Consider the following 23,757-nt stretch of genomic DNA (forward strand, 5'->3'; position numbering starts at 1 on the left):
GTTTTCGGTTTTCCTAATTTTGTCCTCTAATATTTCTTTTCACAGCAATTAAAAACAATGAAAAGGCACACATACAATATTCATGTTATCTGTTTTGTTTGTATATCTTCTCTTCCGCAGTCACTGTTTTACTATTCATATTGAAATATATTCTTTGCGACAGTATTAAAAGTATTATTTAGAGCAGAATTTCAGCTCGTACGTTGCCGAGCTACTTGATTGTCTGACGCAATTCTTTGTTTCGCTGCTTTGGCAACATCATCATATTCAATGTTTTCGTCAACTGATCTGTGTTTTGGCAAGTATTTGCTGTCCGTTGTGACAAACACAATTTTTTTGCACATTGCGCCTCACTGACAATATATTTTAATTTCTATGTTTAATTACGTGCACAATTCAATTTTGTGTACTTCGCCAATTTTAATCAGAACTTTTTAGAAAAAAGCGAAATGACTCTGGTATAAATGAAACTTTTGTTACAGACACGAAAGACGGAATATTTCTCAATATTACATACGACACCTATCTGGTACTTAAATGAGATATCGTTATACAATAAATTTTATATGAAGTTTAGGTATATTGTCCACATTTCAATCTCAACATTGTGGCAACTAAAATCGACCATACGGAGAGTATACGCTATGGCCTTTTACCTCTGCAAACTCTTCAAAACTTCGTGCAATGGTTTACTACATTTAATGCTGCACAATAACTGTATTGAACATCGAAACAAAATTAAGTCATTTACGGGGGGAAGGTATCAGTCAAGAAGATGTGCAAAAATAAAATTTTTGGGCCATATAGTTTTTGTGAAATCGAATGATAAGTGTGTCAAAGCAGTCGGAACACCATGTATCAGCACAGGCAAACAGTGCAGTGATGACAATATCGTGCACAGCGCGGAATGCGGGGAGCACGTCTCTGTAGCAGCGAAAGGGTCAATGCGGCTGTGGTGGCTTTGCTTCATAAACTGCGCGCTCCCTCCTAAACGTAAGTTTAGGAACTATGGTGCTGCTTCTCTTGGCGCGTGCGTCGTTTGCAACTGGCAACGCAGCAATCTCCGGCGTCTGGGCGGGCATGCGCGAGCCGCCAAGATAAAAGAATTCAGCTATAAGCAGTTCAGCTACAATCTATAGCCCCAAGCTTTGCTGACATAAGACACCTCCAGTCCCGGCCCCCGTTGCCATTAGCAGCCAATACTGTGGTTGCAAGGTAGACAATAAGTGGGGCGTCGAATGCCGTAAAGATCATTGCCTTTTCTGACCCCGCGCTCAAAGGGTTCCTCGTAAGTATGAAACTATCATACCATTACACTGTGAAAGGAACCCAACTGTTGTACAATCTGGACCAGAAGACTTGGCTTTGTTAAGTAATTTAAGTTTCTTCGTTACACCAAATATATCTACTTGTAAATTTATAATGTTTGCAGCTGTTCTTGATTGTAATTCTGAAATACTTACTTCGTCTTCTTTGGAGAAGGAATTACGGAAAACCGTGTACAGTAAGTCTGCTTTAGTGGCACTGTCAGCGGTGACATTCACATTGAGACCGTGCTGTGAAGATAGTGACTGTGTCTTGCCGCTAGTGTACTCTACATACAAGTAGAATCTCTTTGGACTTTCTGCCAGATTTTGTTATGGAAACTAGTAAAAGTATCTCGCATTTAGTCCACACTTTCGAGCTGTAGTAAAACGTCTGGGGATGTGCATTTGTGAAACAAATTTCAATTTCTCTGAGTAAGTTGATTCTTTTACTTTTGTTGGCCATGTCACGTATTTCTAGGTTGTGTGCTATGTCTATTACTTGATGTTCATCTTCAGCTATATGTAAGGCAAATGTCGATTTGCTTATGTTTTGGTAAATCAAGAGCATCCTGGTGTCCACGGAACTGCATACTGAAATTTCTTTCTCTTTGGCTAATGTATATGTTCCAACATGAAATGCAGTTAAGTTTGTATATTTTTCGTCGATTGTATGACTTGCTGTTATTTTTAATACCGTAGGCGACTTTGTCCTTTATTTTGTTATTTGCGTAAGAGCTGATTCTGATATTAGTTTCTTGGGAAATGTTTCCTTCATTATTTGCATCATTGGGCCCTATAGATAACATGAAATATTTTCAGTGAAGCATCGATCGGTTACACGTGTATCAACTGTTGTATGCCTTATGCTATATCTCATACCCTTGTTTCTATTATTCATTAATAATCTTTAATTTGCAAATGTAACAGTGATGACCGTTGTTGCTTCTCGATCGATACGAGTAGCAATACAACCTCTGTGAGGTGCAACAATGCGTGGTTGAGCCCCTGTGGGCTCAACGAAGCTTCCTTTTGGGTGGAAGTCATCATAGCAGATACGGTCGGTCATGAACAATCGGTCGAAGGAAGTATTCGAAAAGCAGCAAAGCAGTTTAGTGAATTTTACAAAAAAATGGTTCAAATGGCTCTGAGCACTATGCGACTTAACTTCTGAGGTCATCAGTCGCCTAGAACTTAGAACTAATTAAACCTAACTAACCTAAGGACATCACACACATCCATGCCCGAGGCAGGATTCGAACCTGCGACCGCAGCGGTCACGCGGTTCCAGACTGAAGCGCCTTTAACCGCACGGCCACACCGGCCGGCTGAATTTTACAGTTACATCGTGGAAGAGCACTAAAGAGTAATCTGCACTCTGGGAATGCCGTCCAAGACTGAAGCAATTATGCAAGCTAAGTTCTATTCGAATCTCGCGGCATGATTTTGTTACTATAGTTCAGTTATGAGTTTCAATAAAGGTTATAATAAACCAATAGCGACTTCTAAATCCATTGTGCTTAATGATCTCCACCCAGCCGATTATCAAATAATACTAATGCTGAAACATTCCATAATTAACAGGGAGGGGGGGGATTATGAACAAAGTGAGCAAGCGTAGGGTGACTCACGACTGGCAATGCGTGTCAGATGGTGACGTCATCACAGTCTTCGGAGATGAGTGATGCAGCGGAAGTACCGTAAATGGTGACTGGGTAGCATTCCAGCATAGCGGCACTTCATTTTCATAAAAATAAAGTTGGGAACGAGTGATAATTTGTGAACTACGAACTGAGTAAGTGCGACTTTTAGAAACAATAGCTCTCGTGCTACCCGCAACATTTAACGCTGACAGTGAAGATACTACTGTAAATGCAGGAGACATCACCATGCAGGACAATTTAACCATAAAGGTTGATTCCGAAAAAGGTTCGGGAATACAGTAAAATAACAGAAGCTGAAACTGTGGTAGTAAAGAACTTGGGAAACTGGTATACAGCTCAACAGTGGAGGCTACCACATCAATGGTTAGCCATTAAGCAGTAAAGTTTAGACCAAGTCAATCGTCTGAGTACTTCAAGGCAATAAATAATGACATTTAACAGGAAACTGTCGATATTAAACAGCAAACTAATAAACTTAAACAGCATATTAAAAAGAAAATTGATGGTCCTAATTGTAAATTAAAGCAGATGCAGTTTCAATTCAAAGAGAACGTACAAAAATTTTGAGAAGCGTTAGAAAAGTCGCAAAACGGACTCATGGGCATCTTCACGGAAAAACTGGATTAACTACATAGCGAAGTTATGATGGAAAAAGCCAAGCCCAACTCGGAAGTTGATGCATTAAAATGTAAGCACGACGAAGATCACGTGCACAATAAAATCGCACTTCATCAGGTGGAAGATAAAATCAATGGAAACAGTAGGGATATCGCAATAGGAAAGAGCGATTGTTCACAGCGTGAGTAGTAACTTATTAAACTGGTCTCTGGTGTACAGGAAAAACCCATAAACCAACCCGATAATTGGTGCATGTGGAACAACCTGCTGTAGTCCACTGTATCCTAGGAGAAAACGTCAATAATACTCTACAAGAGAAATATCGCAGTATGCCGAATGCAACTCCAAACTTAATTGTGGATACTAGTATTGGTACATTCAAGTTCAGACTTACTCAAGGGTAGCATCTCGTTGCTTTCATACGCCAATTCAGTCATCTTTCTCAACACTCCATCCTGAGAAACAAAAAATACAGGGTGCTACAAAAAGGTACGGCCAAACTTTCAGGAAACATTCGTCACACACAAATAAAGAAAAGATGTTATGTGGACATGTGTCCGGAAACGCTTACTTTCCATGTTAGAGCTCATTTTAGTTTCGTCAGTATGTACTGTACTTCCTCGATTCATCGCCAGTTGACCCAATTGAAGGAAGGTAATGTTAACTTCGGTGCTTGTGTTGACATGCGACTCATTGCTCTACAGTACTACCATCAAGCACATCAGTACGTAGCATCAACAGGTTAGTGTTCTTCACGAACGTGGTTTTGCAGTCAGTGCAATGTTTACAAATGTGGAGTTGGCAGATGCCCATTTGATGTATGGATTAGCACGGGGCGATAGCCGTGGCGCGGTACGTTTGTATCGAGATAAAATGTGGACATGTGTCCGGAAACGCTTACTTTCCATGTTAGAGCTCATTTTAGTTTCGTCAGTATGTACTGTACTTCCTCGATTCATCGCCAGTTGGCCCAATTGAAGGAAGGTAATGTTAACTTCGGTGCTTGTGTTGACATGCGACTCATTGCTCTACAGTACTACCATCAAGCACATCAGTACGTAGCATCAACAGGTTAGTGTTCTTCACGAACGTGGTTTTGCAGTCAGTGCAATGTTTACAAATGTGGAGTTGGCAGATGCCCATTTGATGTATGGATTAGCACGGGGCGATAGCCGTGGCGCGGTACGTTTGTATCGAGACAGATTTCCAGAACCAAGGTGTCCCGACAGGAAGACGTTCGAAGCAATTGATCGGCGTCTTAGGGAGCGCGGAACATTCCAGCCTATGACTCGCGACTGGGGAAGACCTAGAACGACGAGGACACCTGCAATGGACGAGGCAATTCTTCGTGCAGTTGACGATAACCCCAATGTCAGCGTCAGAGAAGTTGCTGCTGTACAAGGTAACGTTGACCACGTCACTGTATGGAGAGTGCTATGGGAGAACCAGTTGTTTCCGTACCATGTACAGCATGTGCAGGCGCTATCAGCAGCTGATTGGCCTCCACGGATACACTTCTGCGAATGGTTCATCCAACAATGTGTCAATCCTCATTTCAGTGCAGCTGTTCTCTTTACGGATGACGCTTCAGTCCAACGTGATCAAATTGTAAATTTTCACAATCAGCGTGTGTGGGCTGACGAGAATCCGCACGCAATTGTGCAATCACGTCATCAACACAGATTTTCTGTGAGCATTTGAGCAGGCATTGTTGGTGATCTCTTGATCGGGGCCCATATTCTTCCACTTCCGCCCAATGGAGCACGTTATCATGATTTCATACGGGATACTCTACCTGCGATGCTAGAACATGTGCCTTTACAAGAACGACACAACATGTGGTTGACGCACGATGGAGCCCCTGCATGTTTCAGTCGAAGTGTTCGTACGCTTCTCAACAACAGACTCGGTGACCGATGGATTGGTAGAGGCGGACCAATTCCATGGCCTCCACGCTCTCCTGACCTCAACCCTCTTGACTTTCATTTATGGGGGCATTTGAAAGCTCTTGTCTACGCATCCCCGGTACCAAATGTAGAGACTCTTCGTGCTTGTATTGTGGACAGCTGTGATACAATACGCCATTCTCCAGCGCTGCATCAGCGCATCAGGGATTCCGTGCGACGGAGGGTGGATGCATGTATGCTCGCTAACGGAGGACATTTTGAAAATTTCCTGTAACAAAGTGTTTGAAGTCACGCTGGTACGTTCTGTTGCTGTGTGTTTCCATTCCATGATTAATGTGATTTGAAGAGAAGTAATAAAATGAGCTCTAACATGGAAAGTAAGCGTTTCCGGACACATGTCCACCTAACATATTTTCTTTCTTTGTGTGTGAGGAATGTTTCCTGAACGTTTGGCCGTACCTTTTTGTAACACCCTATATATGTGTGTGAGCAATTTGAATTACAGTGCACACACGTGCGGCCTGAGAGAAGCTGACAGTTACCATAATATCAGTGAATTTCAGGGCTGCCATTTCGAATAAATTTTGGTCTATCGAACAACATACGTGTGCACTGGCGGTCTTATAGGCCGCCCAGCCGACCTCAAAATAGTGGGCGCTCTACCACTCTCCTCGGTGTGGCGGGCGGGGGAGGGCGGGTGCGAGGGTGTGCAGAGAGGTAATATAGGGCAGCGCCGACTTCCACTGAAATATTTATGTTTCATGTTATGCTAGAAAAAGACTTCAGGTGAACCAATATTGCTAGCGTCACGTTCTCAATTCCATGAATCGATTTAGGAAGCTGGCCTATCGTTATATTTCTGTCGTGTTGCACAAGAACTGACCAGTACATCCTGTCAAGAAGTCACCAGTAAAGCCTGTCAGCAGGAATGGTTACAAAAGTCATAAGTCTTCACGCACTCCCTGTCACAGATCACCCGCTGGGTTACCTGCTTACCAAACATTTCACAACCACTAATGTCAATAAGCCGCTCGACAATGCGATAGCCACTGCCTTGCCACAGTAGCTACAGGAACTAATTGTTAATCATAGCCATTTTGACTGTCCACCAGATTTCAGAGAGGCTTCCAGAGTCAACTCGAAGGTAGTGAGTTAGCTAGAAGTTGTCTTCGTCTAAGTGTGTGTGGCCACTGAACAATGTGTGTGTTTTGTTTGCACCTTTGAATGTCAGGTGGGGAGCTGAAGTCTGTTATGGAGTCAGTCATCTGTTTGTGAACACATAATGCTTTGCCGAGCTGTTTTAAATTTGTATCGATTCTTTGCCCAGGCTTCCCTTCAAATATTCTGTAGTGCTGTGAGTCAGAGATGTTTGTATCTGTAAATCGTGCCTCCTGTAACGATAGTATCAGGATGTTCATTTTTTCCATCTTATCTAGATTCCTTTCACTTTCCCTGTCTGAACTTGAATTTGTATGTTTACATTCTTCAAAATGGCGCCACTTTAAGTCGTAAATTGTACTTGGTTACATTGTCTATTGTCTTAGTCTCACTTTAACCAGGAGAGATTTTCTTATATTTATTTATTTTCCAAAAAATATCATTTCATGTAATTTTGGAAAAAGTTTAGTGGTGACGTGTAAGGGTACGATTGTCGATACCACTATGATGTATCATATCTTGCTCTAACTCAGGTTGTTCATGGACGCCATTTCAGCTGCAGTAAGGGAGTGAGGTGAGCTTTTAGCACTTGTAGAACAGGCGCGCTAGTGGTTAGTGGAATCATTTCATTGATTGAAGATGTGCGAGTTGAGGGATTGACCTCGTTGGTCAAATAGGGGCACAAAGTATTTATTTCATGAAAAATATTGTGAGATATGAAACAGGATTGTTTTTATTATGGGGACCGAGCGGAATCTAAAAGCGCAATGGCTAACTCAAGTGATAAACATGAATGATGTGTGCGTGTTCGTGTAAGCTGAAGGGACTTTACCATGGTGTAGACAGCATTTTCGGGAACTGAAAAGATAATAAACTCTATATTGATTATAAAATGTACTTCAAGATCTTCTTTCATCATAATATGTTTATTTGTGTAAGTTATATTCAAGAGAGGAAGTAGCAGATAGCAGTGTTGCCAGGTCCTCAGAATTTTCTGAAGATCTTCTGATTTTTTGAATTATTCCAGAAAATACAACATTTTGTGTAAATCTTGCGAAATTTTCCTACCTTCCTGTAACTTGAGTGAATCTTCCGAATTTTCCCTATCTTCCTTCGTCGATAACATCTGCTGCTACATAACACATACTTATCAATTCGATCACAACCAAACATTGCGCTAACAATTACTACCGCTGTACTACTACAGTATTCTTTGGACGCAAGGGCCACAGAGCCATGAAAAGCGACTGCTGCCCAGCTGATGTACGAGTATAAACCAATGCTGCCCAGCTAATGTATTCAACGTTTTGCCGATTCAACAAAGGAGAATACGGACAAAAAAGTGAGTGCAGAGGACTGGGCAGTTCGTGACTGTTGGCGAGTATCATCACAAACTTGTGAAAAGTAGTGGAGTGCTGTACTTGTTTAAGTATGAGTTCGAAGTAGGATACTGAATCTGCGGTGACAGCGCCCAAAATGCTACAAAATATAATCCCCAATGGAAAACAAACAGTGTGTAGTGAGTCGCTCAGAAGCAGCAAGGAAGGTACTTGAAATGCCTACTACTTTACATTACATTTACTGCTGTGCATGTGATTGTGGTCTACAAATTACGTCTGGAAAAAGTAATATAGTAAAGCACGCGAGTGGTAAGAAGCATGAAAGTAATTGTGGTGCCTAGCAAAGGCAACCTAAACTTACCGATATGTCATCACTTTTTGGTAACTCAAGATCACATGACATAGTTAGCATGATTTATCACTTTGGGTTGCTGTACAGTTACCGAAAGTTATCCACGCAGTGTGTCCTGATTCACAAGTTGCAGAACATATTAATTGCTGCAAAACAAAAGTATCTGGACTCATAAATAATGTTACAGGCAAGGCAGATTTCGTGAAACTAAATGACACGTTTAACACAAATAAATTTTGCCTCATTGTTGATGAATCAACAGATAAGAGGTGCATAAAACATTTGTGTTTGGCAGTACGTGTTCTGAGTGAAGGAAACGAAATAACTCTAACCTCTCTAGGGCTGATTCCACTTACTGATACTGCTTGTGATACATTGTATCAGGAGACTGTCATGTTCTTCTTTGACAATAATATTCCTTACAAAGAGAATATGATTGGTTTCGCAGCGGATGCCATGTTATTGGCCCGTCATTCCTTATCCACTTTGTTTAAACAAGATATTCTAGATATGTTCGTGATGAAACGCATTTTCCACTCATTTGCACTATGCGCATCCTACACTTTCTTAACCCTTTTTCGTGGCATAGAAGGCTTAGCGAGGGACGTGTATAATTACACTGCGCAACAGTGAAAATATAAGTCGAATGAAAATAACCAATTCCTAGCAGTTCTAATGCGCTGATCGCGAATATAACAAAGACAATTAAAAATTAGGTCTAGTTTTCATTTTACACTGTTTTATTGTGGTGAGATAATTACGGATTATATACAGATTTTTATGTTAAGTTTGCAATCAAGTATTATAATGGTTTGTGAAAGCCATAATTACTGGTAGCAATGGATTATATTATTGTCCCTTGTCTTACTTGTGTGCAATATTTTGGATATAAACATTTTGATACTAGTTTTAGTAATCTTTTTGTCTCCCTCCTCTTAAACTTCAGTGACTTTATTAATCCATGTAATAATTTTTGCACATTTGTTTCCAGATTAACTACCAGTTGTTCAAGTTGACTGCTACTGAAGTGAACAAAAATGCCACGAGTTTGTGGTAACAGTGCTGACACATTTTGCTATGTGTGTGAAGAAGTGACATTTGTTACACAAAAACAGCAAATGACTCCATTGATCCAAAAGGCTTACAGTTATTATTTTGGGTGCAAAATAGGTGATCAGGATAACCCCTGGGCTCCACATGTAATCTGCAACACTTGTGCCAGCAACCTCAGGAACTGGATGCAAGTGAAAGGACGTTCAATGCCCTTTACAGTGCCCTACCATGTCATTGACTGCTACTTTTGTATGGTTCCTCCTATCAATAAGGGTATACTAAATATTGCTGCTTTCTCTGTGAATGGGACAGCAGAGTTTGTGCATCTCATTACAGTAAAAAAGAATGACCCACCAGAAAATATCTTCAGCCAGGTGTAAAGAACATTTAGACCAAACCGCTACTAGACCCTTAAAAGATTCTGCTCCCACTCTCGCACATCAAGTTGGTTGTCATGAAAAGCTTTGGCATGGGAATGAACAAAGTTGGTGACGCCCACAGATTCGAGAGCGTTTTAGAGATCATACTTTTGATGTAATCATACAAGGTGATGAGAAGCATCCATGGGAATGTTTTAAGACAGTCTGTTTAAAGTTCTCAGGGGACAAACGAGCAATAAATTACAAGGAGATTGTAGATAAATGTTGTCATCTTATGAAAAACTTGGTTGTGACATGTCGTTGAAAATGCATTTCTTACATAGTCATGTTGACTTCTTCCCCAAAGACTGTGGTGCAGTACATGATGAACACGGAGAGCGATTTCATCAAGATATTGCCACATTTGAGAAGAGGTAAGTGGCAGATTACTGCTACTGTCATAAGGGATGTTCCCGAGTATGTGTATAAACGTCAAGCAAAGTGAAAATGGTCATCTTCTGAATTTATCTCTGAACAAAGTATGTAACTGTATATACTGTACATATGGAAATTTAACATTTGTAATCCTTTGTATACATTTGTGACCAGTTAATCTATATATTTTATTTCCTGCTTTACATAGTTCTGGTACAAAGTAGACTTACAAAGCATTTTCATTCATGTAATATTATCTTCATTTTTTCTTAATATTTTACTTTTGTACTTTCAGAATGGCCCTGAAATTTATCAATGTGTAATACATAACATAATTCAAGTAATTATTCACTAAAAATTTTTATGCTGAATCTTGGAACATGAATGCATCTTTAGTTAGTCAGTTGTTTATACAAAAATGTAGATTACTTTGAAAAAACTAGAGCTAAATATTTATGAAGATGATGATTTTTTACCATTTCAGTTTGAAATAAACATAACTATATCAAAATCATGACATTTACACACTTTCGCTTCAAATTTGTTGTTCAGTGTTATTTCCTGTGCAGCTCTACATGTAATGGTCACTGAAAGAGTTTCAGAAACTTGTAAAAGTGAAACTGCAGAAATTGCTACATCCCAGCCAGCCCCCCCCCCCCCCCCCCCACCTGTGAAAGAAGTTCAATATCGGAATCACACTAATTTTAAATCTCTTGGTAAACTGTATTTAAGGGCAAAGGTTTCGTTGAACATTGATAAAAAAGATCTGACTTGTGAACAATTGAAGAACTTAAAATTTCGATGGACAGACTTTTTGACTGAGAGTGCTCAATAGATATTCAAATGGTTTCCTTTCAGTGCTATTGTACTAGAAGATCTGGAGGCTATTGATCCAAATTGCATTAGAGACAAGAGAATTCGGACTGTTGCCAGTGTTGCACCAAAGTTTCCAAGTTTAATTGAAAATTACATTCAAGAAATTGACACTGAATGGAGGCTATTGAGAAATACAGAGATAGGATCGAAGAGTACAGATCAGGATGAAATCTGGAATGTGTAAGTAAACTGAATAAGGGAGATAGAACACCTATGTTTTTCTAGTTATTAGCCATGACGATGTCGCTGTTGTGTTTACCCCATTCGTCCGCTAGTGTGGAAAGAATATTTTCAGCAATAAACAGAACGAAGACCAAAGTAAGAAACAGACTGAGCACTAGAACGATAACACGATTTTTACATTCCAAATGGAATACGTGGTTTGTGCCCTATTATGACTTTCCTATTGACACTGTATTTCTACGTATGATCACTAATGACGGTGGAGAGGCAAAATTAGAAGCCTAGATTGGCGAGTGAAAATAATATTATCGTCTCTCAACTTTTCTGTTTGTAATGTTAACTCGTAATTGGAATGATGCGGTCATGTGCACTGGAATTTTGTTTTTTGTTTAGCTTTAATGTTTGTGTCACAGCAGTGCTGCATGTCTCACAAGGGAATGGTCCAGTCCTACATGTCGAAATCAGTCCATACAAAAATTTTATGTGCCGGAAGAACGCAACAAAATAAATGCACTGTAAAAATTTTAGCCGATAAAATTATTACAAGTATTTTTTAAGAAATTGTTTAAATTACTCGTTTTTGCCTCGTGAGAGGCAAGGTCCTGTCCTTTGCTGTCACATTGTAGTCAGCATTGTTGGGCACACTAAATCATGAGGCACGTGCATGACTGGAATAACTTTCATGAACATGTGCCTATGTGATACCCATCTCCTCTGTCTGGCAACATTGTCAGGGACAGGTCCGAAATTTCTTTCCGGAAGATGGAGCTTAAAAATTTCGGATGTTAGTATATATATATATATATATAAAGACTTCCAATCCTTATATATACTCCACCCATAGCTATGCGAATGAAAATAAAAAATAATCTTTTTAATCTTAATAAATATTAATATTTTATGATGAACATACTTAAAAAATTTGACTTACTTACATTCTCTTCTTAAATAAATAATTTAAAGCAACAAATATTCTGTGTACAAAGAACTGGTATGTGTTTTACTGTCACAGAATTGTTGAGTCAGAAATTATTAATGCATTATCAGCTAAAAGAACTTATTTAAGAGGAAATAGTGTCAAATTTAAATTTTCTTTGTTTCGTATACTTACTGTAGTGTCCGTTCTTGTCATACAACTGAGTATGAGCGTCCCAACAAAGCTTGTTCTTGAAAAAACTTCGCGCTACCTGAAGTCCCGATAATCGCGACATAACCCGAAATTTTACATGACATAAACACAAATAAATTTCTATTCAAGTTTTCTTTATATTGCAAAATTCATTGAAAAAAGACAGCTGTTAGTTTCATCAGTGTCTATTGTTGCCATAAAAGTATAATTAAACGTTTCTAAATCTTATTCAACTAACGCACTTCGTATTGTTTACTGGTCAGATAGACGCGATCTAGGCCTAAATTTTCCAAGTTATGAACGTTTAAAAACCTGACCAAACACTCTTGATACGTAAATTCTCTAAAAGGAAAGTATTTACTAATTCACTCTTCTGTCATTGTATCTCTAGATCAGTACGAAAACAACAACCACACATAAGATCTTTGTGTCGTTTTTAATTTACATACGGCCAATCTAGCGTCCCTGACATATTTATAAGATTCTTTGAACTTAATTATTCTTTCGAAACTGACCATCAGTGAGAAATGTGGGAGCTGTTATAGGGTAGTGAGTAGAGGTATTTGTTGCCAGTCTTGTAGGAAATATTTTCAGTGGGGGGGGGGGGTGGAATACGTTGGGGAGAACGTTGGGAGAATGGGAGAACAGAAGAGGCTCTCTCCTGGAACTGCAGAGTACGTAGTAGAAACATTTGGGGAACAGGAAAGGAAAATCTGTGCATCTGTGTCCTTCAGGCACAGTTGGAGGAAGCAAGTAAGGAACTGATAAGAATCAAGGGAGATAGGGGGGAGGATGGTGGTTGGGAACTGGCAGCTAGTAGGAGGATAGGAAGAAAGAGAATGCGATCTGACAGTTTTATCATTAACACCAAAAAGAGGTAAGTGGAGAAGAGCGTCATGTAGAACAAGGAGCAGAAAATGTGCAGCACACTTCAACTGAGGCCAAGCAGCCTAGGAGTGTACAAAATGTTAGGAAAAAGAAAGTGTTGTGGCTAGGCAGTATCCTTGGGCGAAGTGTAAGCCCTCAGTTACAGGGAAGCTTAGGGGCAGCGTACCAGGCCACCAGTATCTTCAAGCCAAATTCAGGGCTAAGTCATGTGATAGAGGACTTAAGGGCTTTATCTAAGGGCTTTACGAAAGAGGACCATGTAATGGTAGTGGGTGGGGTGGGAAACAGTTTGGACAGGGATGGGGCATGTGACGTAGCTGGTGACCTAGGCAAGATATCTTCCCTGACTCGTGGCACCAACATACACTTTTTGAGCTTTTCTGGCGTCATGATTGGCCACACCTTGATGGAGCTGTGAGGAGAATCAATGTGGGGTTAGGGATGACTCTGAGGGCAGCCAACTTTGCTCGTGTTTCTCTGGTGCCTGTCGGGACTATCAACAGATGGGGTTTCACTAGGCATGACCTACACCTAAACAGGACTGGGAATGAAAGATTGGTACAGCTGATTCATGAAAGCATATGGGGTGGATCTTGGGCCACACATGGTCAAATACCTGTTGTCATGGGTAGGAAAAATAAGTCTTTTTTGGGATAAATCCAGACAACAGGTTCCCCTCCTTAAAGAATATCTCCATCACTTTAAAAAATACTGAAACAATCACTCACAAAACAGATTTTAACACTCCAAATATCACACATACCAGATGTCACTAAGAAAAACAAACATTGGAAAGAGTAACATGGGGCATTTCACAGAATTAATAATCCTCCTTCAAAACATGCAATCAATAAAAAATAAAATACAACTATTGGAAGTTGAGCTCCAACCATTGACCTGCACAGTTGTTTGTGTTACTGAGCACTGGTGTAGACAGACAGAAATCCAACATGTAGTGTTATCATCATATGAAAGGGCAAACTTACTGCAGAACTGCTGCAAGTGGCAGAGTATCATGCATTTATATCAGAAAAGGAACATAGTTCAAATCAAGACACGACCTCAGTACAGTAAATGAAGACAAACACTTTGAAATATCAGCTATTGAATTAACAAGGCTTGATATCACCAAGAAATTAATCGTTTTATGTGTGTATAGATCTCCCAGTGGTAGTGTGGACCCTATTTTCAATAAATTAACAGAGGTTCTAGATAAAGTCTCAAGTGCAAAGGCCAACATAATCAAGACTAATATCATAAATGAATCCAGCTGCACTCTCATAAATACCCTCCAAAGTTTTGCCATGTCCCTATTGGTCAATAGCACAGCAAGGGATACTACAATGACTGCATCAGTAATTGACCATGTGACCACAAATATGGACACGGAAAAATGTGATGCAGTTGCAAAAGATCTCGGACTATGAGACCATCCCTGTCAAATAACAACAGTAAAATCAGGCATCGAATCATTCCCTAAACTACAAGCCTACAAATAACATCTATCAGAATTCAAAATAAAAGATTTTTCAAAGGAACAAGCAAAACAGAGCTGGGATGAAGTGTATTAGGAAACCAATGTAAATATGAAATTCTCTAAATTCTCCACGTTATTTAAATTGAACTTTGAAATGGCATTTCCAAAAGTATGCATGTCTGTATCAACATCTCCCAAAAACAGATGGATAACAGCAGGTATTAAGAAGTCCTTCCAAACACTTAAATACCTCAGTTCCATGAAGAAGAGTCGCAATGATCCAGAATTCTTAAATTTCTATCATAGATTGAAAAAGATCTATAGGAAGGTGCTGATTGCTGCAAAAAAGTCATTTAATGACAAAATAATATATAATGTAGAGAATAAAAGCAAAGCAGCCTGGGATGTTATTAAAAAGGAAACAGGGAGAGGCAAACAAACCTAAAATAACATACTGCTAAGGGAGGGGGATAAGGTAATAAATGATCCACAACACTTGGCAAACTATGTAAATGAGCATTTTTCAAGTATTGCAGAGGAGTTAAGGCAAAAATTCCCCCCCTAAAAAATACAATAACACCTGTAAATAATGGTGCACTAAATACTGTGATGTTACTTCCAACCACAGAGAACGAAATCAATAAAACTGTTCAAAAACTAATAAGTCACTAGGCTTAGATGAAGTACCAAAGCCGGTTGGTGTGGCCAAGCGGTTCTAGGCGCTTCAGTCTGGAACTGCGCAACTCCTACAGTCGGAGGTTCGAATTCTGCTCCAGGTATCAGTGTGTGCGATGTCCTTAGGTTAGTTAGGTTTAAGTAGTTCTACGTTCAAGGGGACTGATGACCTCAGATGTTAAGTCCCATAGCGCTCAGAGCCATTTGAACCATTTTGAAGTACCAATGTGTGTACTGAAACAATGCATAGATATTATACAAGCCCCTTAATAAATATAATAAATGAATCCTTCACATCAGGGACATTTCCAGAGCAGTTAAAACAGGCAAGAGTTCTACCTTTGCTTAAGAAAGATAGTGCAGAATACATAGAAAATTACCAGCCCATTTCCATGCTGTCACCATTCTCAAAAATAATAGAAGCACTTATGAAAAAATTACCAGCCCATTTCCCTGCTGTCACCATTCTCAAAAATAATAGAAGCACTTATGAAAGACAGATTAATGAATTACCTGAATAAATACAATCTTTTAAGTGAATCACAGTTTGGTTTCCAAAGTGGCAAAAATACAGAATCAGCCATAATAGAATTCACGAAGGTTCTACTTGATGCTCTTGGTAAATATGAGTTTGTCACAGGCATATTTTTTGATCTTTCTAAGGCATTTGATACAGTTGACCACAAGATTCTATTAAATAAATTAGAAGCATTTGGAATGAGAGGGGTAGTTAATGACTGGTTTCGATCATACGTAGCAGATAGGGTACAAAGAATAGAGATACCAGATACTTCAAATAGATCTAAACATTTAGTAAAACACTTATCAGAACCAAAATACATTAATATAGGGGTTCTGCAAGGTAGCATATTAGGACCAATACTATTCCTGATATACATCAATGACTTTCCCAGTAGTGTTACTCATGGTGAAAAAGTTCTCTTTGCTGACAACAGCAATATTATAGTCACTGAGAAAACAACAGAACTCCTTACAGAGAAAGCAAATGAAACTCTCAAGGAAGTTTATGATTGATCAATAAGAAATAAAGTGATACTGAACATAAAGAAAACTGGTGCCATGAGCTTCAGTTTGAAGAGGGAAAATTACAATATTAAATTAAATGTAGATGGCACCTTTATAGACAGTAACAAATGCAAAATTTCTGTAACTGATTCTCAGCTGAAGTAATGTGAACACGCAAAGGTAGTTGCAAACAGAATTTCATCAGCATGCTATGCCCTTAGAATCCAATCACCAGTATGTAACATGCAGTGTCTTTTAGTTACATACTATTCATATATAAAGTCAATTCTTATCTATGGCATTCGTTTTTGGGTAAAAAATGCACAAAATATGAACACGATTTTCAAATTCCAGAAAACAGCCATAAGAATCATATCCAAAAATGGTAGTCGAGCTCATTGTAAAGATCTGTTCAAAACACTGGGGTTTTATCTGCTCTGTGTGAATACATTTACCAGTCAGTTGTACACATCAAAAATAGCATTGGTAATTGCTACACGAACAGTTCTGTCCATGACCATGGAACAAGAGATAAACTCAACTTAAATTTGCGAAGAAAAAATAAACATAAAACTCAAAACAGCATTTTCTACCAAGGAATAAAACTGTACAACAAATTATCAAGAGAGATAAAAGAAATTGCAGAAATACACTCATTTAAAAAGGCGGCCAAAAAGTATCTGTTATGCAATACATTTTATACATTGAAGGATTACTTAGATGAAATGGAGTAGGGGTTTGATAAAAAAGTTATATCAATAAATAATAATAATGATTACAAAACATCCAACATTCCACATAATACCTTCACATTATGTTTTTCCTTCTTTTATCCTTTTCTAGAAAAACTTACACCCAAGATATGCATTGCACAATACTAAAACCTCTTCCTCTTTCTGAGCTCAACTTCTCACTCATTATACTGACTCAGTTTTTCAGGATAGCAAATGGGAAGTTGTGGTACAGAAAATGGCCCAGAGATCCCCCTTGTGTGTGTTTGTGTGTGTAGTGAGTGAAGTGTTATGAAACAATGTGTGTATAGTGTGTGCAGTGATTGATAGTGAGATACGAGTCAACAGTGTGGCATTACATTATTTAATAAGTTATTTATAATGAAAATATTGTATACCAGGAGTAAATCTAATGATGTCTCTAACTAGATGTCTGTAAATGTATGTATATACGAATTAGCTTATTTTAAATTGCTCTAAACTTGTAAATACTTTGACATGTCCCATATCCTTGTAAAAAGAGATCTACAGATCAATAAAGCTTCTACTACTACTACTACACGTATTGAACCACAAAGTAAACAAAACCAGAGTTTTATACACAGTTCCCAAAAACTTTTTTTAACAGTCACTGCATATTGGGGTGCCACAACTAAAACAGTAAGCTTTAGTTTTCCTCTCTTTTGACGTAGTTGCTTCTAACATCTCTTCATTTTCCACCTCATCTTCATTTTCCTCTTTATCGCCTAATTCTGATTCATTGTCAAGTTTGCTTCTATAATTTTGAACGAGATGTGAGTCATCGCTGAAACTGAACTCACTCTCTACGGCATCAATAATTCATTGTACAGGTTCATCGAGTTTAGGGTCGAATACTTTTTTTCACTGCGAGAACGCAACGCAACTCAATCTAGGACAGAAGAAAATACTTCGTTAGAAAAATCTCATACTCGATATAGTTTGGTAAGTCTGGAACCAACTGAAAGAAAAATTGGTGTACTATCACAAAATATACAAGGATTTTTCAGTTTACTGACACATTCCAGATTTCATCCTGATCTGTACTCTTCGATCCTATCTCTGTATTTCTCAATAGCCTCCATTCAGTGTCAATTTCTTGAATGTAATTTTCAATTAAACTTGGAAACTTTGGTGCAACACTGGCAACAGTCCGAATTCTCTTGTCTCTAATGCAATTTGGATCAATAGCCTCCAGATCTTCTAGTACAATAGCACTGAAAGGAAACCATTTGAATATCTATTGAGCACTCTCAGTCAAAAAGTCTGTGCATCGAAATTTTAAGTTCTTCAATTGTTCACAAGTCAGATCTTTTTTTATCAATGTTCAACGAAACCTTTGCCCTTAAATACAGTTTACCAAGAGATTTAAAATTAGTGTGATTCCGATATTGAACTTCTTTCACAGGTGGGGGGGGGGGGGGGGGCTGGCTGGGATGTAGCAATTTCTGCAGTTTCACTTTTACAAGTTTCTGAAACTCTTTCAGTGACCATTACATGTAGAGCTGCACAGGAAATAACACTGAACAACAAATTTGAAGCGAAAGTGTGTAAATGTCATGATTTTGATATAGTTATGTTTATTTCAAACTGAAATGGTAAAAAATCATCATCTTCATAAATATTTAGCTCTAGTTTTTTCAAAGTAATCTAAATTTTTGTATAAACAACTGACTAACTAAAGATGCATTCATGTTCCAAGATTCAGCATAAAAATTTTTAGTGAATAATTACTTGAATTATGTTATGTATTACACATTGATAAATTTCAGGGCCATTCTGAAAGTACAAAAGTAAAATATTAAGAAAAAATGAAGATAATATTACATGAATGAAAATGCTTTGTAAGTCTACTTTGTACCAGAACTATGTAAAGCAGGAAATAAAATATATAGATTAACTGGTCACAAATGTATACAAAGGATTACAAATGTTAAATTTCCATATGTACAGTATATACAGTTACATACTTTGTTCAGAGATAAATTCAGAAGATGACCATTTTCACTTTGCTTGACGTTTATACACATACTCGGGAACATCCCTTATGACAGTAGCAGTAATCTGCCACTTACCTCTTCTCAAATGTGGCAATATCTTGATGAAATCGCTCTCCGTGTTCATCATGTACTGTACCTCAGTCTTTGGGGAAGAAGTCAACATGACTATGTAAGAAATGCATTTTCAACGACATGTCACAACCAAGTTTTTCATAAGATGACAACATTTATCTACAATCTCCTTGTAATTTATTGCTCGTTTGTCCCCTAAGAACTTTAAACAGACTGTCTTAAAACATTCCCATGGATGCTTCTCATCACCTTGTATGATTACATCAAAAGTATGATCTCTAAAACGCTCTCGAATCTGTGGGCGTCACCAACTTTGTTCATTCCCATGCCAAAGTTTTTCATGACAACCAACTTGATGTGTGAGGGCGGGAGCAGAATCTTTTAAGGGTCTAGTAGAGGTTTGGTCTAAATGTTCTTTACACCTGGCTGAAGATATTTTCTGGTGGGTCATTCTTTTTTACTGTAATGAGATGCACAAACTCTGCTGTCCCATTCACAGAGAAAGCAGCAATATTTAGTATACCCTTATTGATAGGAGGAACCATACAAAAGTAGCAGTCAATGACATGGTATGGCACTGTAAAGGGCATTGAACGTCCTTTCACTTGCATCCAGTTCCTGAGGTTGCTGGCACAAGTGTTGCAGATTACATGTGGAGCCCAGGGGTTATCCTGATCACCTATTTTGCACCCAAAATAATAACTGTAAGCCTTTTGGATCAATGGAGTCATTTGCTGTTTTTGTGTAACAAATGTCACTTCTTCACACACATAGCAAAATGTGTCAGCACTGTTACCACAAACTCGTGGCATTTTTGTTCACTTCAGTAGCAGTCAACTTGAACAACTGGTAGTTAATCTGGAAACAAATGTGCAAAAATTATTACATGGATTAATAAAGTCACTGAAGTTTAAGAGGAGGGAGACAAAAAGATTACTAAAACTAGTATCAAAATGTTTATATCCAAAATATTGCACACAAGTAAGACAAGGGACAATAATATAATCCATTGCTACCAGTAATTATGGCTTTCACAAACCATTATAATACTTGATTGCAAACTTAACATAAAAATCTGTATATAATCCGTAATTATCTCACCACAATAAAACAGTGTAAAATGAAAACTAGACCTAATTTTTAATTGTCTTTGTTATATTCGCGATCAGCGCATTAGAACTGCTAGGAATTGGTTATTTTCATTCGACTTATATTTTCACTGTTGCGCAGTGTAATTATACACGTCCCTCGCTAAGCCTTCTATGCCACGAAAAAGGGTTAAGAAAGTGTAGGATGCGCATAGTGCAAATGAGTGGAAAATGCGTTTCATCACGAACATATCTAGAATATCTTGTTTAAACAAAGTGGATAAGGAATGACGGGCCAATAACATGGCATCCGCTGCGAAACCAATCATATTCTCTTTGTAAGGAATATTATTGTCAAAGAAGAACATGACAGTCTCCTGATACAATGTATCACAAGCAGTATCAGTAAGTGGAATCAGCCCTAGAGAGGTTAGAGTTATTTCGTTTCCTTCACTCAGAACACGTACTGCCAAACACAAATGTTTTATGCACCTCTTATCTGTTGATTCATCAACAATGAGGCAAAATTTATTTGTGTTAAACGTGTCATTTAGTTTCACGAAATCTGCCTTGCCTGTAACATTATTTATGAGTCCAGATTCTTTTGTTTTGCAGCAATTAATATGTTCTGCAACTTGTGAATCAGGACACATTGCGTGGATAACTTTCGGTAACTGTTCAGCAACCCAAACTGATTAATCATGCTAACCATGTCATGTGATCTTGAGTTACCAAAAGGAGATGACATATCGGTAAGTTTAGGTTGCCTTTGCTAGGCACCACAATTACTTTCATGCTTCTTACCACTCGTGTGCTTTACTATATTACTTTCTCCAGACGTAATTTGTAGACCACAATCACATGCACAGCAGTAAATGTAATTTAAAGTAGTAGGCATTTCAAGTACCTTCCTTGCTGCTTCTGAGCAACCCACTACACACTGTTTTTTTCCATTGGGGATTATATTTTGTAGCATTTTGGGCGCTGTCACTGCAGATTCAGTATCCTACTTCGAACTCATACTTAAACAAGTACAGCACTCCACTACTTTTCACAAGCTTGTGATGATACTCGCCAACAGTCACGAACTGCCCAGTCCTCTGCACTCATTTTTTTGTCCGTATGCTCCTTTGTTGAATCGGCAAAACGTTGAATACATTAGCTGGGCAGCATTGGTTTATACTCGTACATCAGCTGGGCAGCAGTCGCTTTTCATGGCTCTGTGGCCCTTGCGTCCAAAGAATACTGTAGTAGTACAGCGGTAGTAATTGTTAGCGCAATGTTTGGTTGTGATCGAATTGATAAGTATGTGTTATGTAGCAGCAGATGTTATCGACGAAGGAAGATAGGGAAAATTCGGAAGATTCACTCAAGTTACAGGAAGGTAGGAAAATTTCGCAAGATTTACACAAAATGTTGTATTTTCTGGAATAATTCAAAAAATCAGAAGATCTTCAGAAAATTCTGAGGACCTGGCAACACTGCTATCTGCTACTTCCTCTCTTGAATATAACTTACACAAATAAACATATTATGATGAAAGAAGATCTTGAAGTACATTTTATAATCAATATAGAGTTTATTATCTTTTCAGTTCCCGAAAATGCTGTCTACACCATGGTAAAGTCCCTTCAGCTTACACGAACACGCACACATCATTCATGTTTATCACTTGAGTTAGCCATTGCGCTTTTAGATTCCGCTCGGTCCCCATAATAAAAACAATCCTGTTTCATATCTCACAATATTTTTCATGAAATAAATACTTTGTGCCCCTATTTGACCAACGAGGTCATTCCCTCAACTCGCACATCTTCAATCAATGAAATGATTCCACTAACCACTAGCGCGCCTGTTCTACAAGTGCTAAAAGCTCACCTCACTCCCTTACTGAAATGGCGTCCTTGAACAACCTGAGTTAGAGCAAGATATGATACATCATAGTGGCATCGACATTCGTACCCTTACACCTCACCACTAAACTTTTTCCAAAATTACATGAAATGATATTTTTTGGAAAATAAATAAATATAAGAAAATCTCTCCTGGTTAAAGTGAGACTAAGACAATAGACAATGTAACCAAATACAATTTACGACTTAAAGTGGCGCCATTTTGAAGAATGTAAACATACAAATTCAAGTTCAGACAGGGAAAGTGAAAGGAATCTAGATAAGATGGAAAAAATGAACATCCTGATACTATCGTTACAGGAGGCACGATTTACAGATACAAACATCTCTGACTCACAGCACTACAGAATATTTGAAGGGAAGCCTGGGCAAAGGATCGAAACAAATTTAAAACAGCTCGGCAAAGCATTATGTGTTCACAAACAGATGACAGACTCCACAACAGACTTCAGCTCCCCACCTGACATTCAAAGGTGCAAACAAAACACACACATTGTTCAGTGGCCACACACACTTAAACGAAGACAACAGGGGAAGCCCTGAAGAAGTAGACATGTTCTGGGACCAGCTGGAAAGTGAAATACAAATGGAAAAAAAACTCGTAAAGTCAGAATTCTAATGGGAGATTTCAGCACACAGTTTGGGAATGAACGACAGTTTCGGTATATCGTTGACGACTACCCTACCCACAACAGAACCTATAAAAATGGCAGAAGGCTTACTGATGTAAAAGACACCCCAGAAAACAGTAAACTTAGCATTCTCCAAGAGAAAATCTTGGTGAATTTCAGTTGGCCCACATCGAAACACAATATTAGCAAAATTATGAACGAGCCGATCTTGACTGACTCAGAATAAAGTTATAAGGATCGACCCCGAAAAGCTAAAGGCAAACAAAGCTAATTTTCAAGAGCTGTCACTGCAAAGGAAAGCAGAGACCTCAAAGGATATTCAAAAAATATGGCACATACTGCAAGAGAAGTGGTACCTTTCCAAGGAGGCGCAAACACTCTTGCTGGACTGAAAATTGTGATAAAGCAATCGATCGAAGAGCAATGGCCTATAAAACATGGCACGCTGAATCCTCTGCTAAGTCAAAACAACCTAAGTCACAGAAGAAATCGAGCACTCAGTCGGAATTTTTAAAAACAAATCTGCAACTTTTACAGGAAATTCAAGCAGCATGTAAACTGCTATCAGCTACTTAGTCTGAACTTCAAGGGAAACCACAGGAATCGGTCAGTGAACAATAAACAAAACTGTGCGATCCTAACCAAGTACTTTGCAACACTGGTTAACTGTGAAGAACCCAGAGAAAAATGACTGAGAATAGATTCAGAGCAAAGAAACAACAATTCAGCTCCTCCTACTCCTGATGAACTTCGGAAGATTGTAAGTGGAACTGAAGAGAAACAAAGCAGCTGGGGAAGACTCGATCACAGCAGAAATGTTGAAAAGTGGAGGAGAAAGTACCATTAATACCCAAAGTCA

The sequence above is a fragment of the Schistocerca americana genome, chromosome X (assembly GCF_021461395.2).
Source record: "Schistocerca americana isolate TAMUIC-IGC-003095 chromosome X, iqSchAmer2.1, whole genome shotgun sequence".
In the NCBI taxonomy this organism is placed as follows: domain Eukaryota; kingdom Metazoa; phylum Arthropoda; class Insecta; order Orthoptera; family Acrididae; genus Schistocerca; species Schistocerca americana.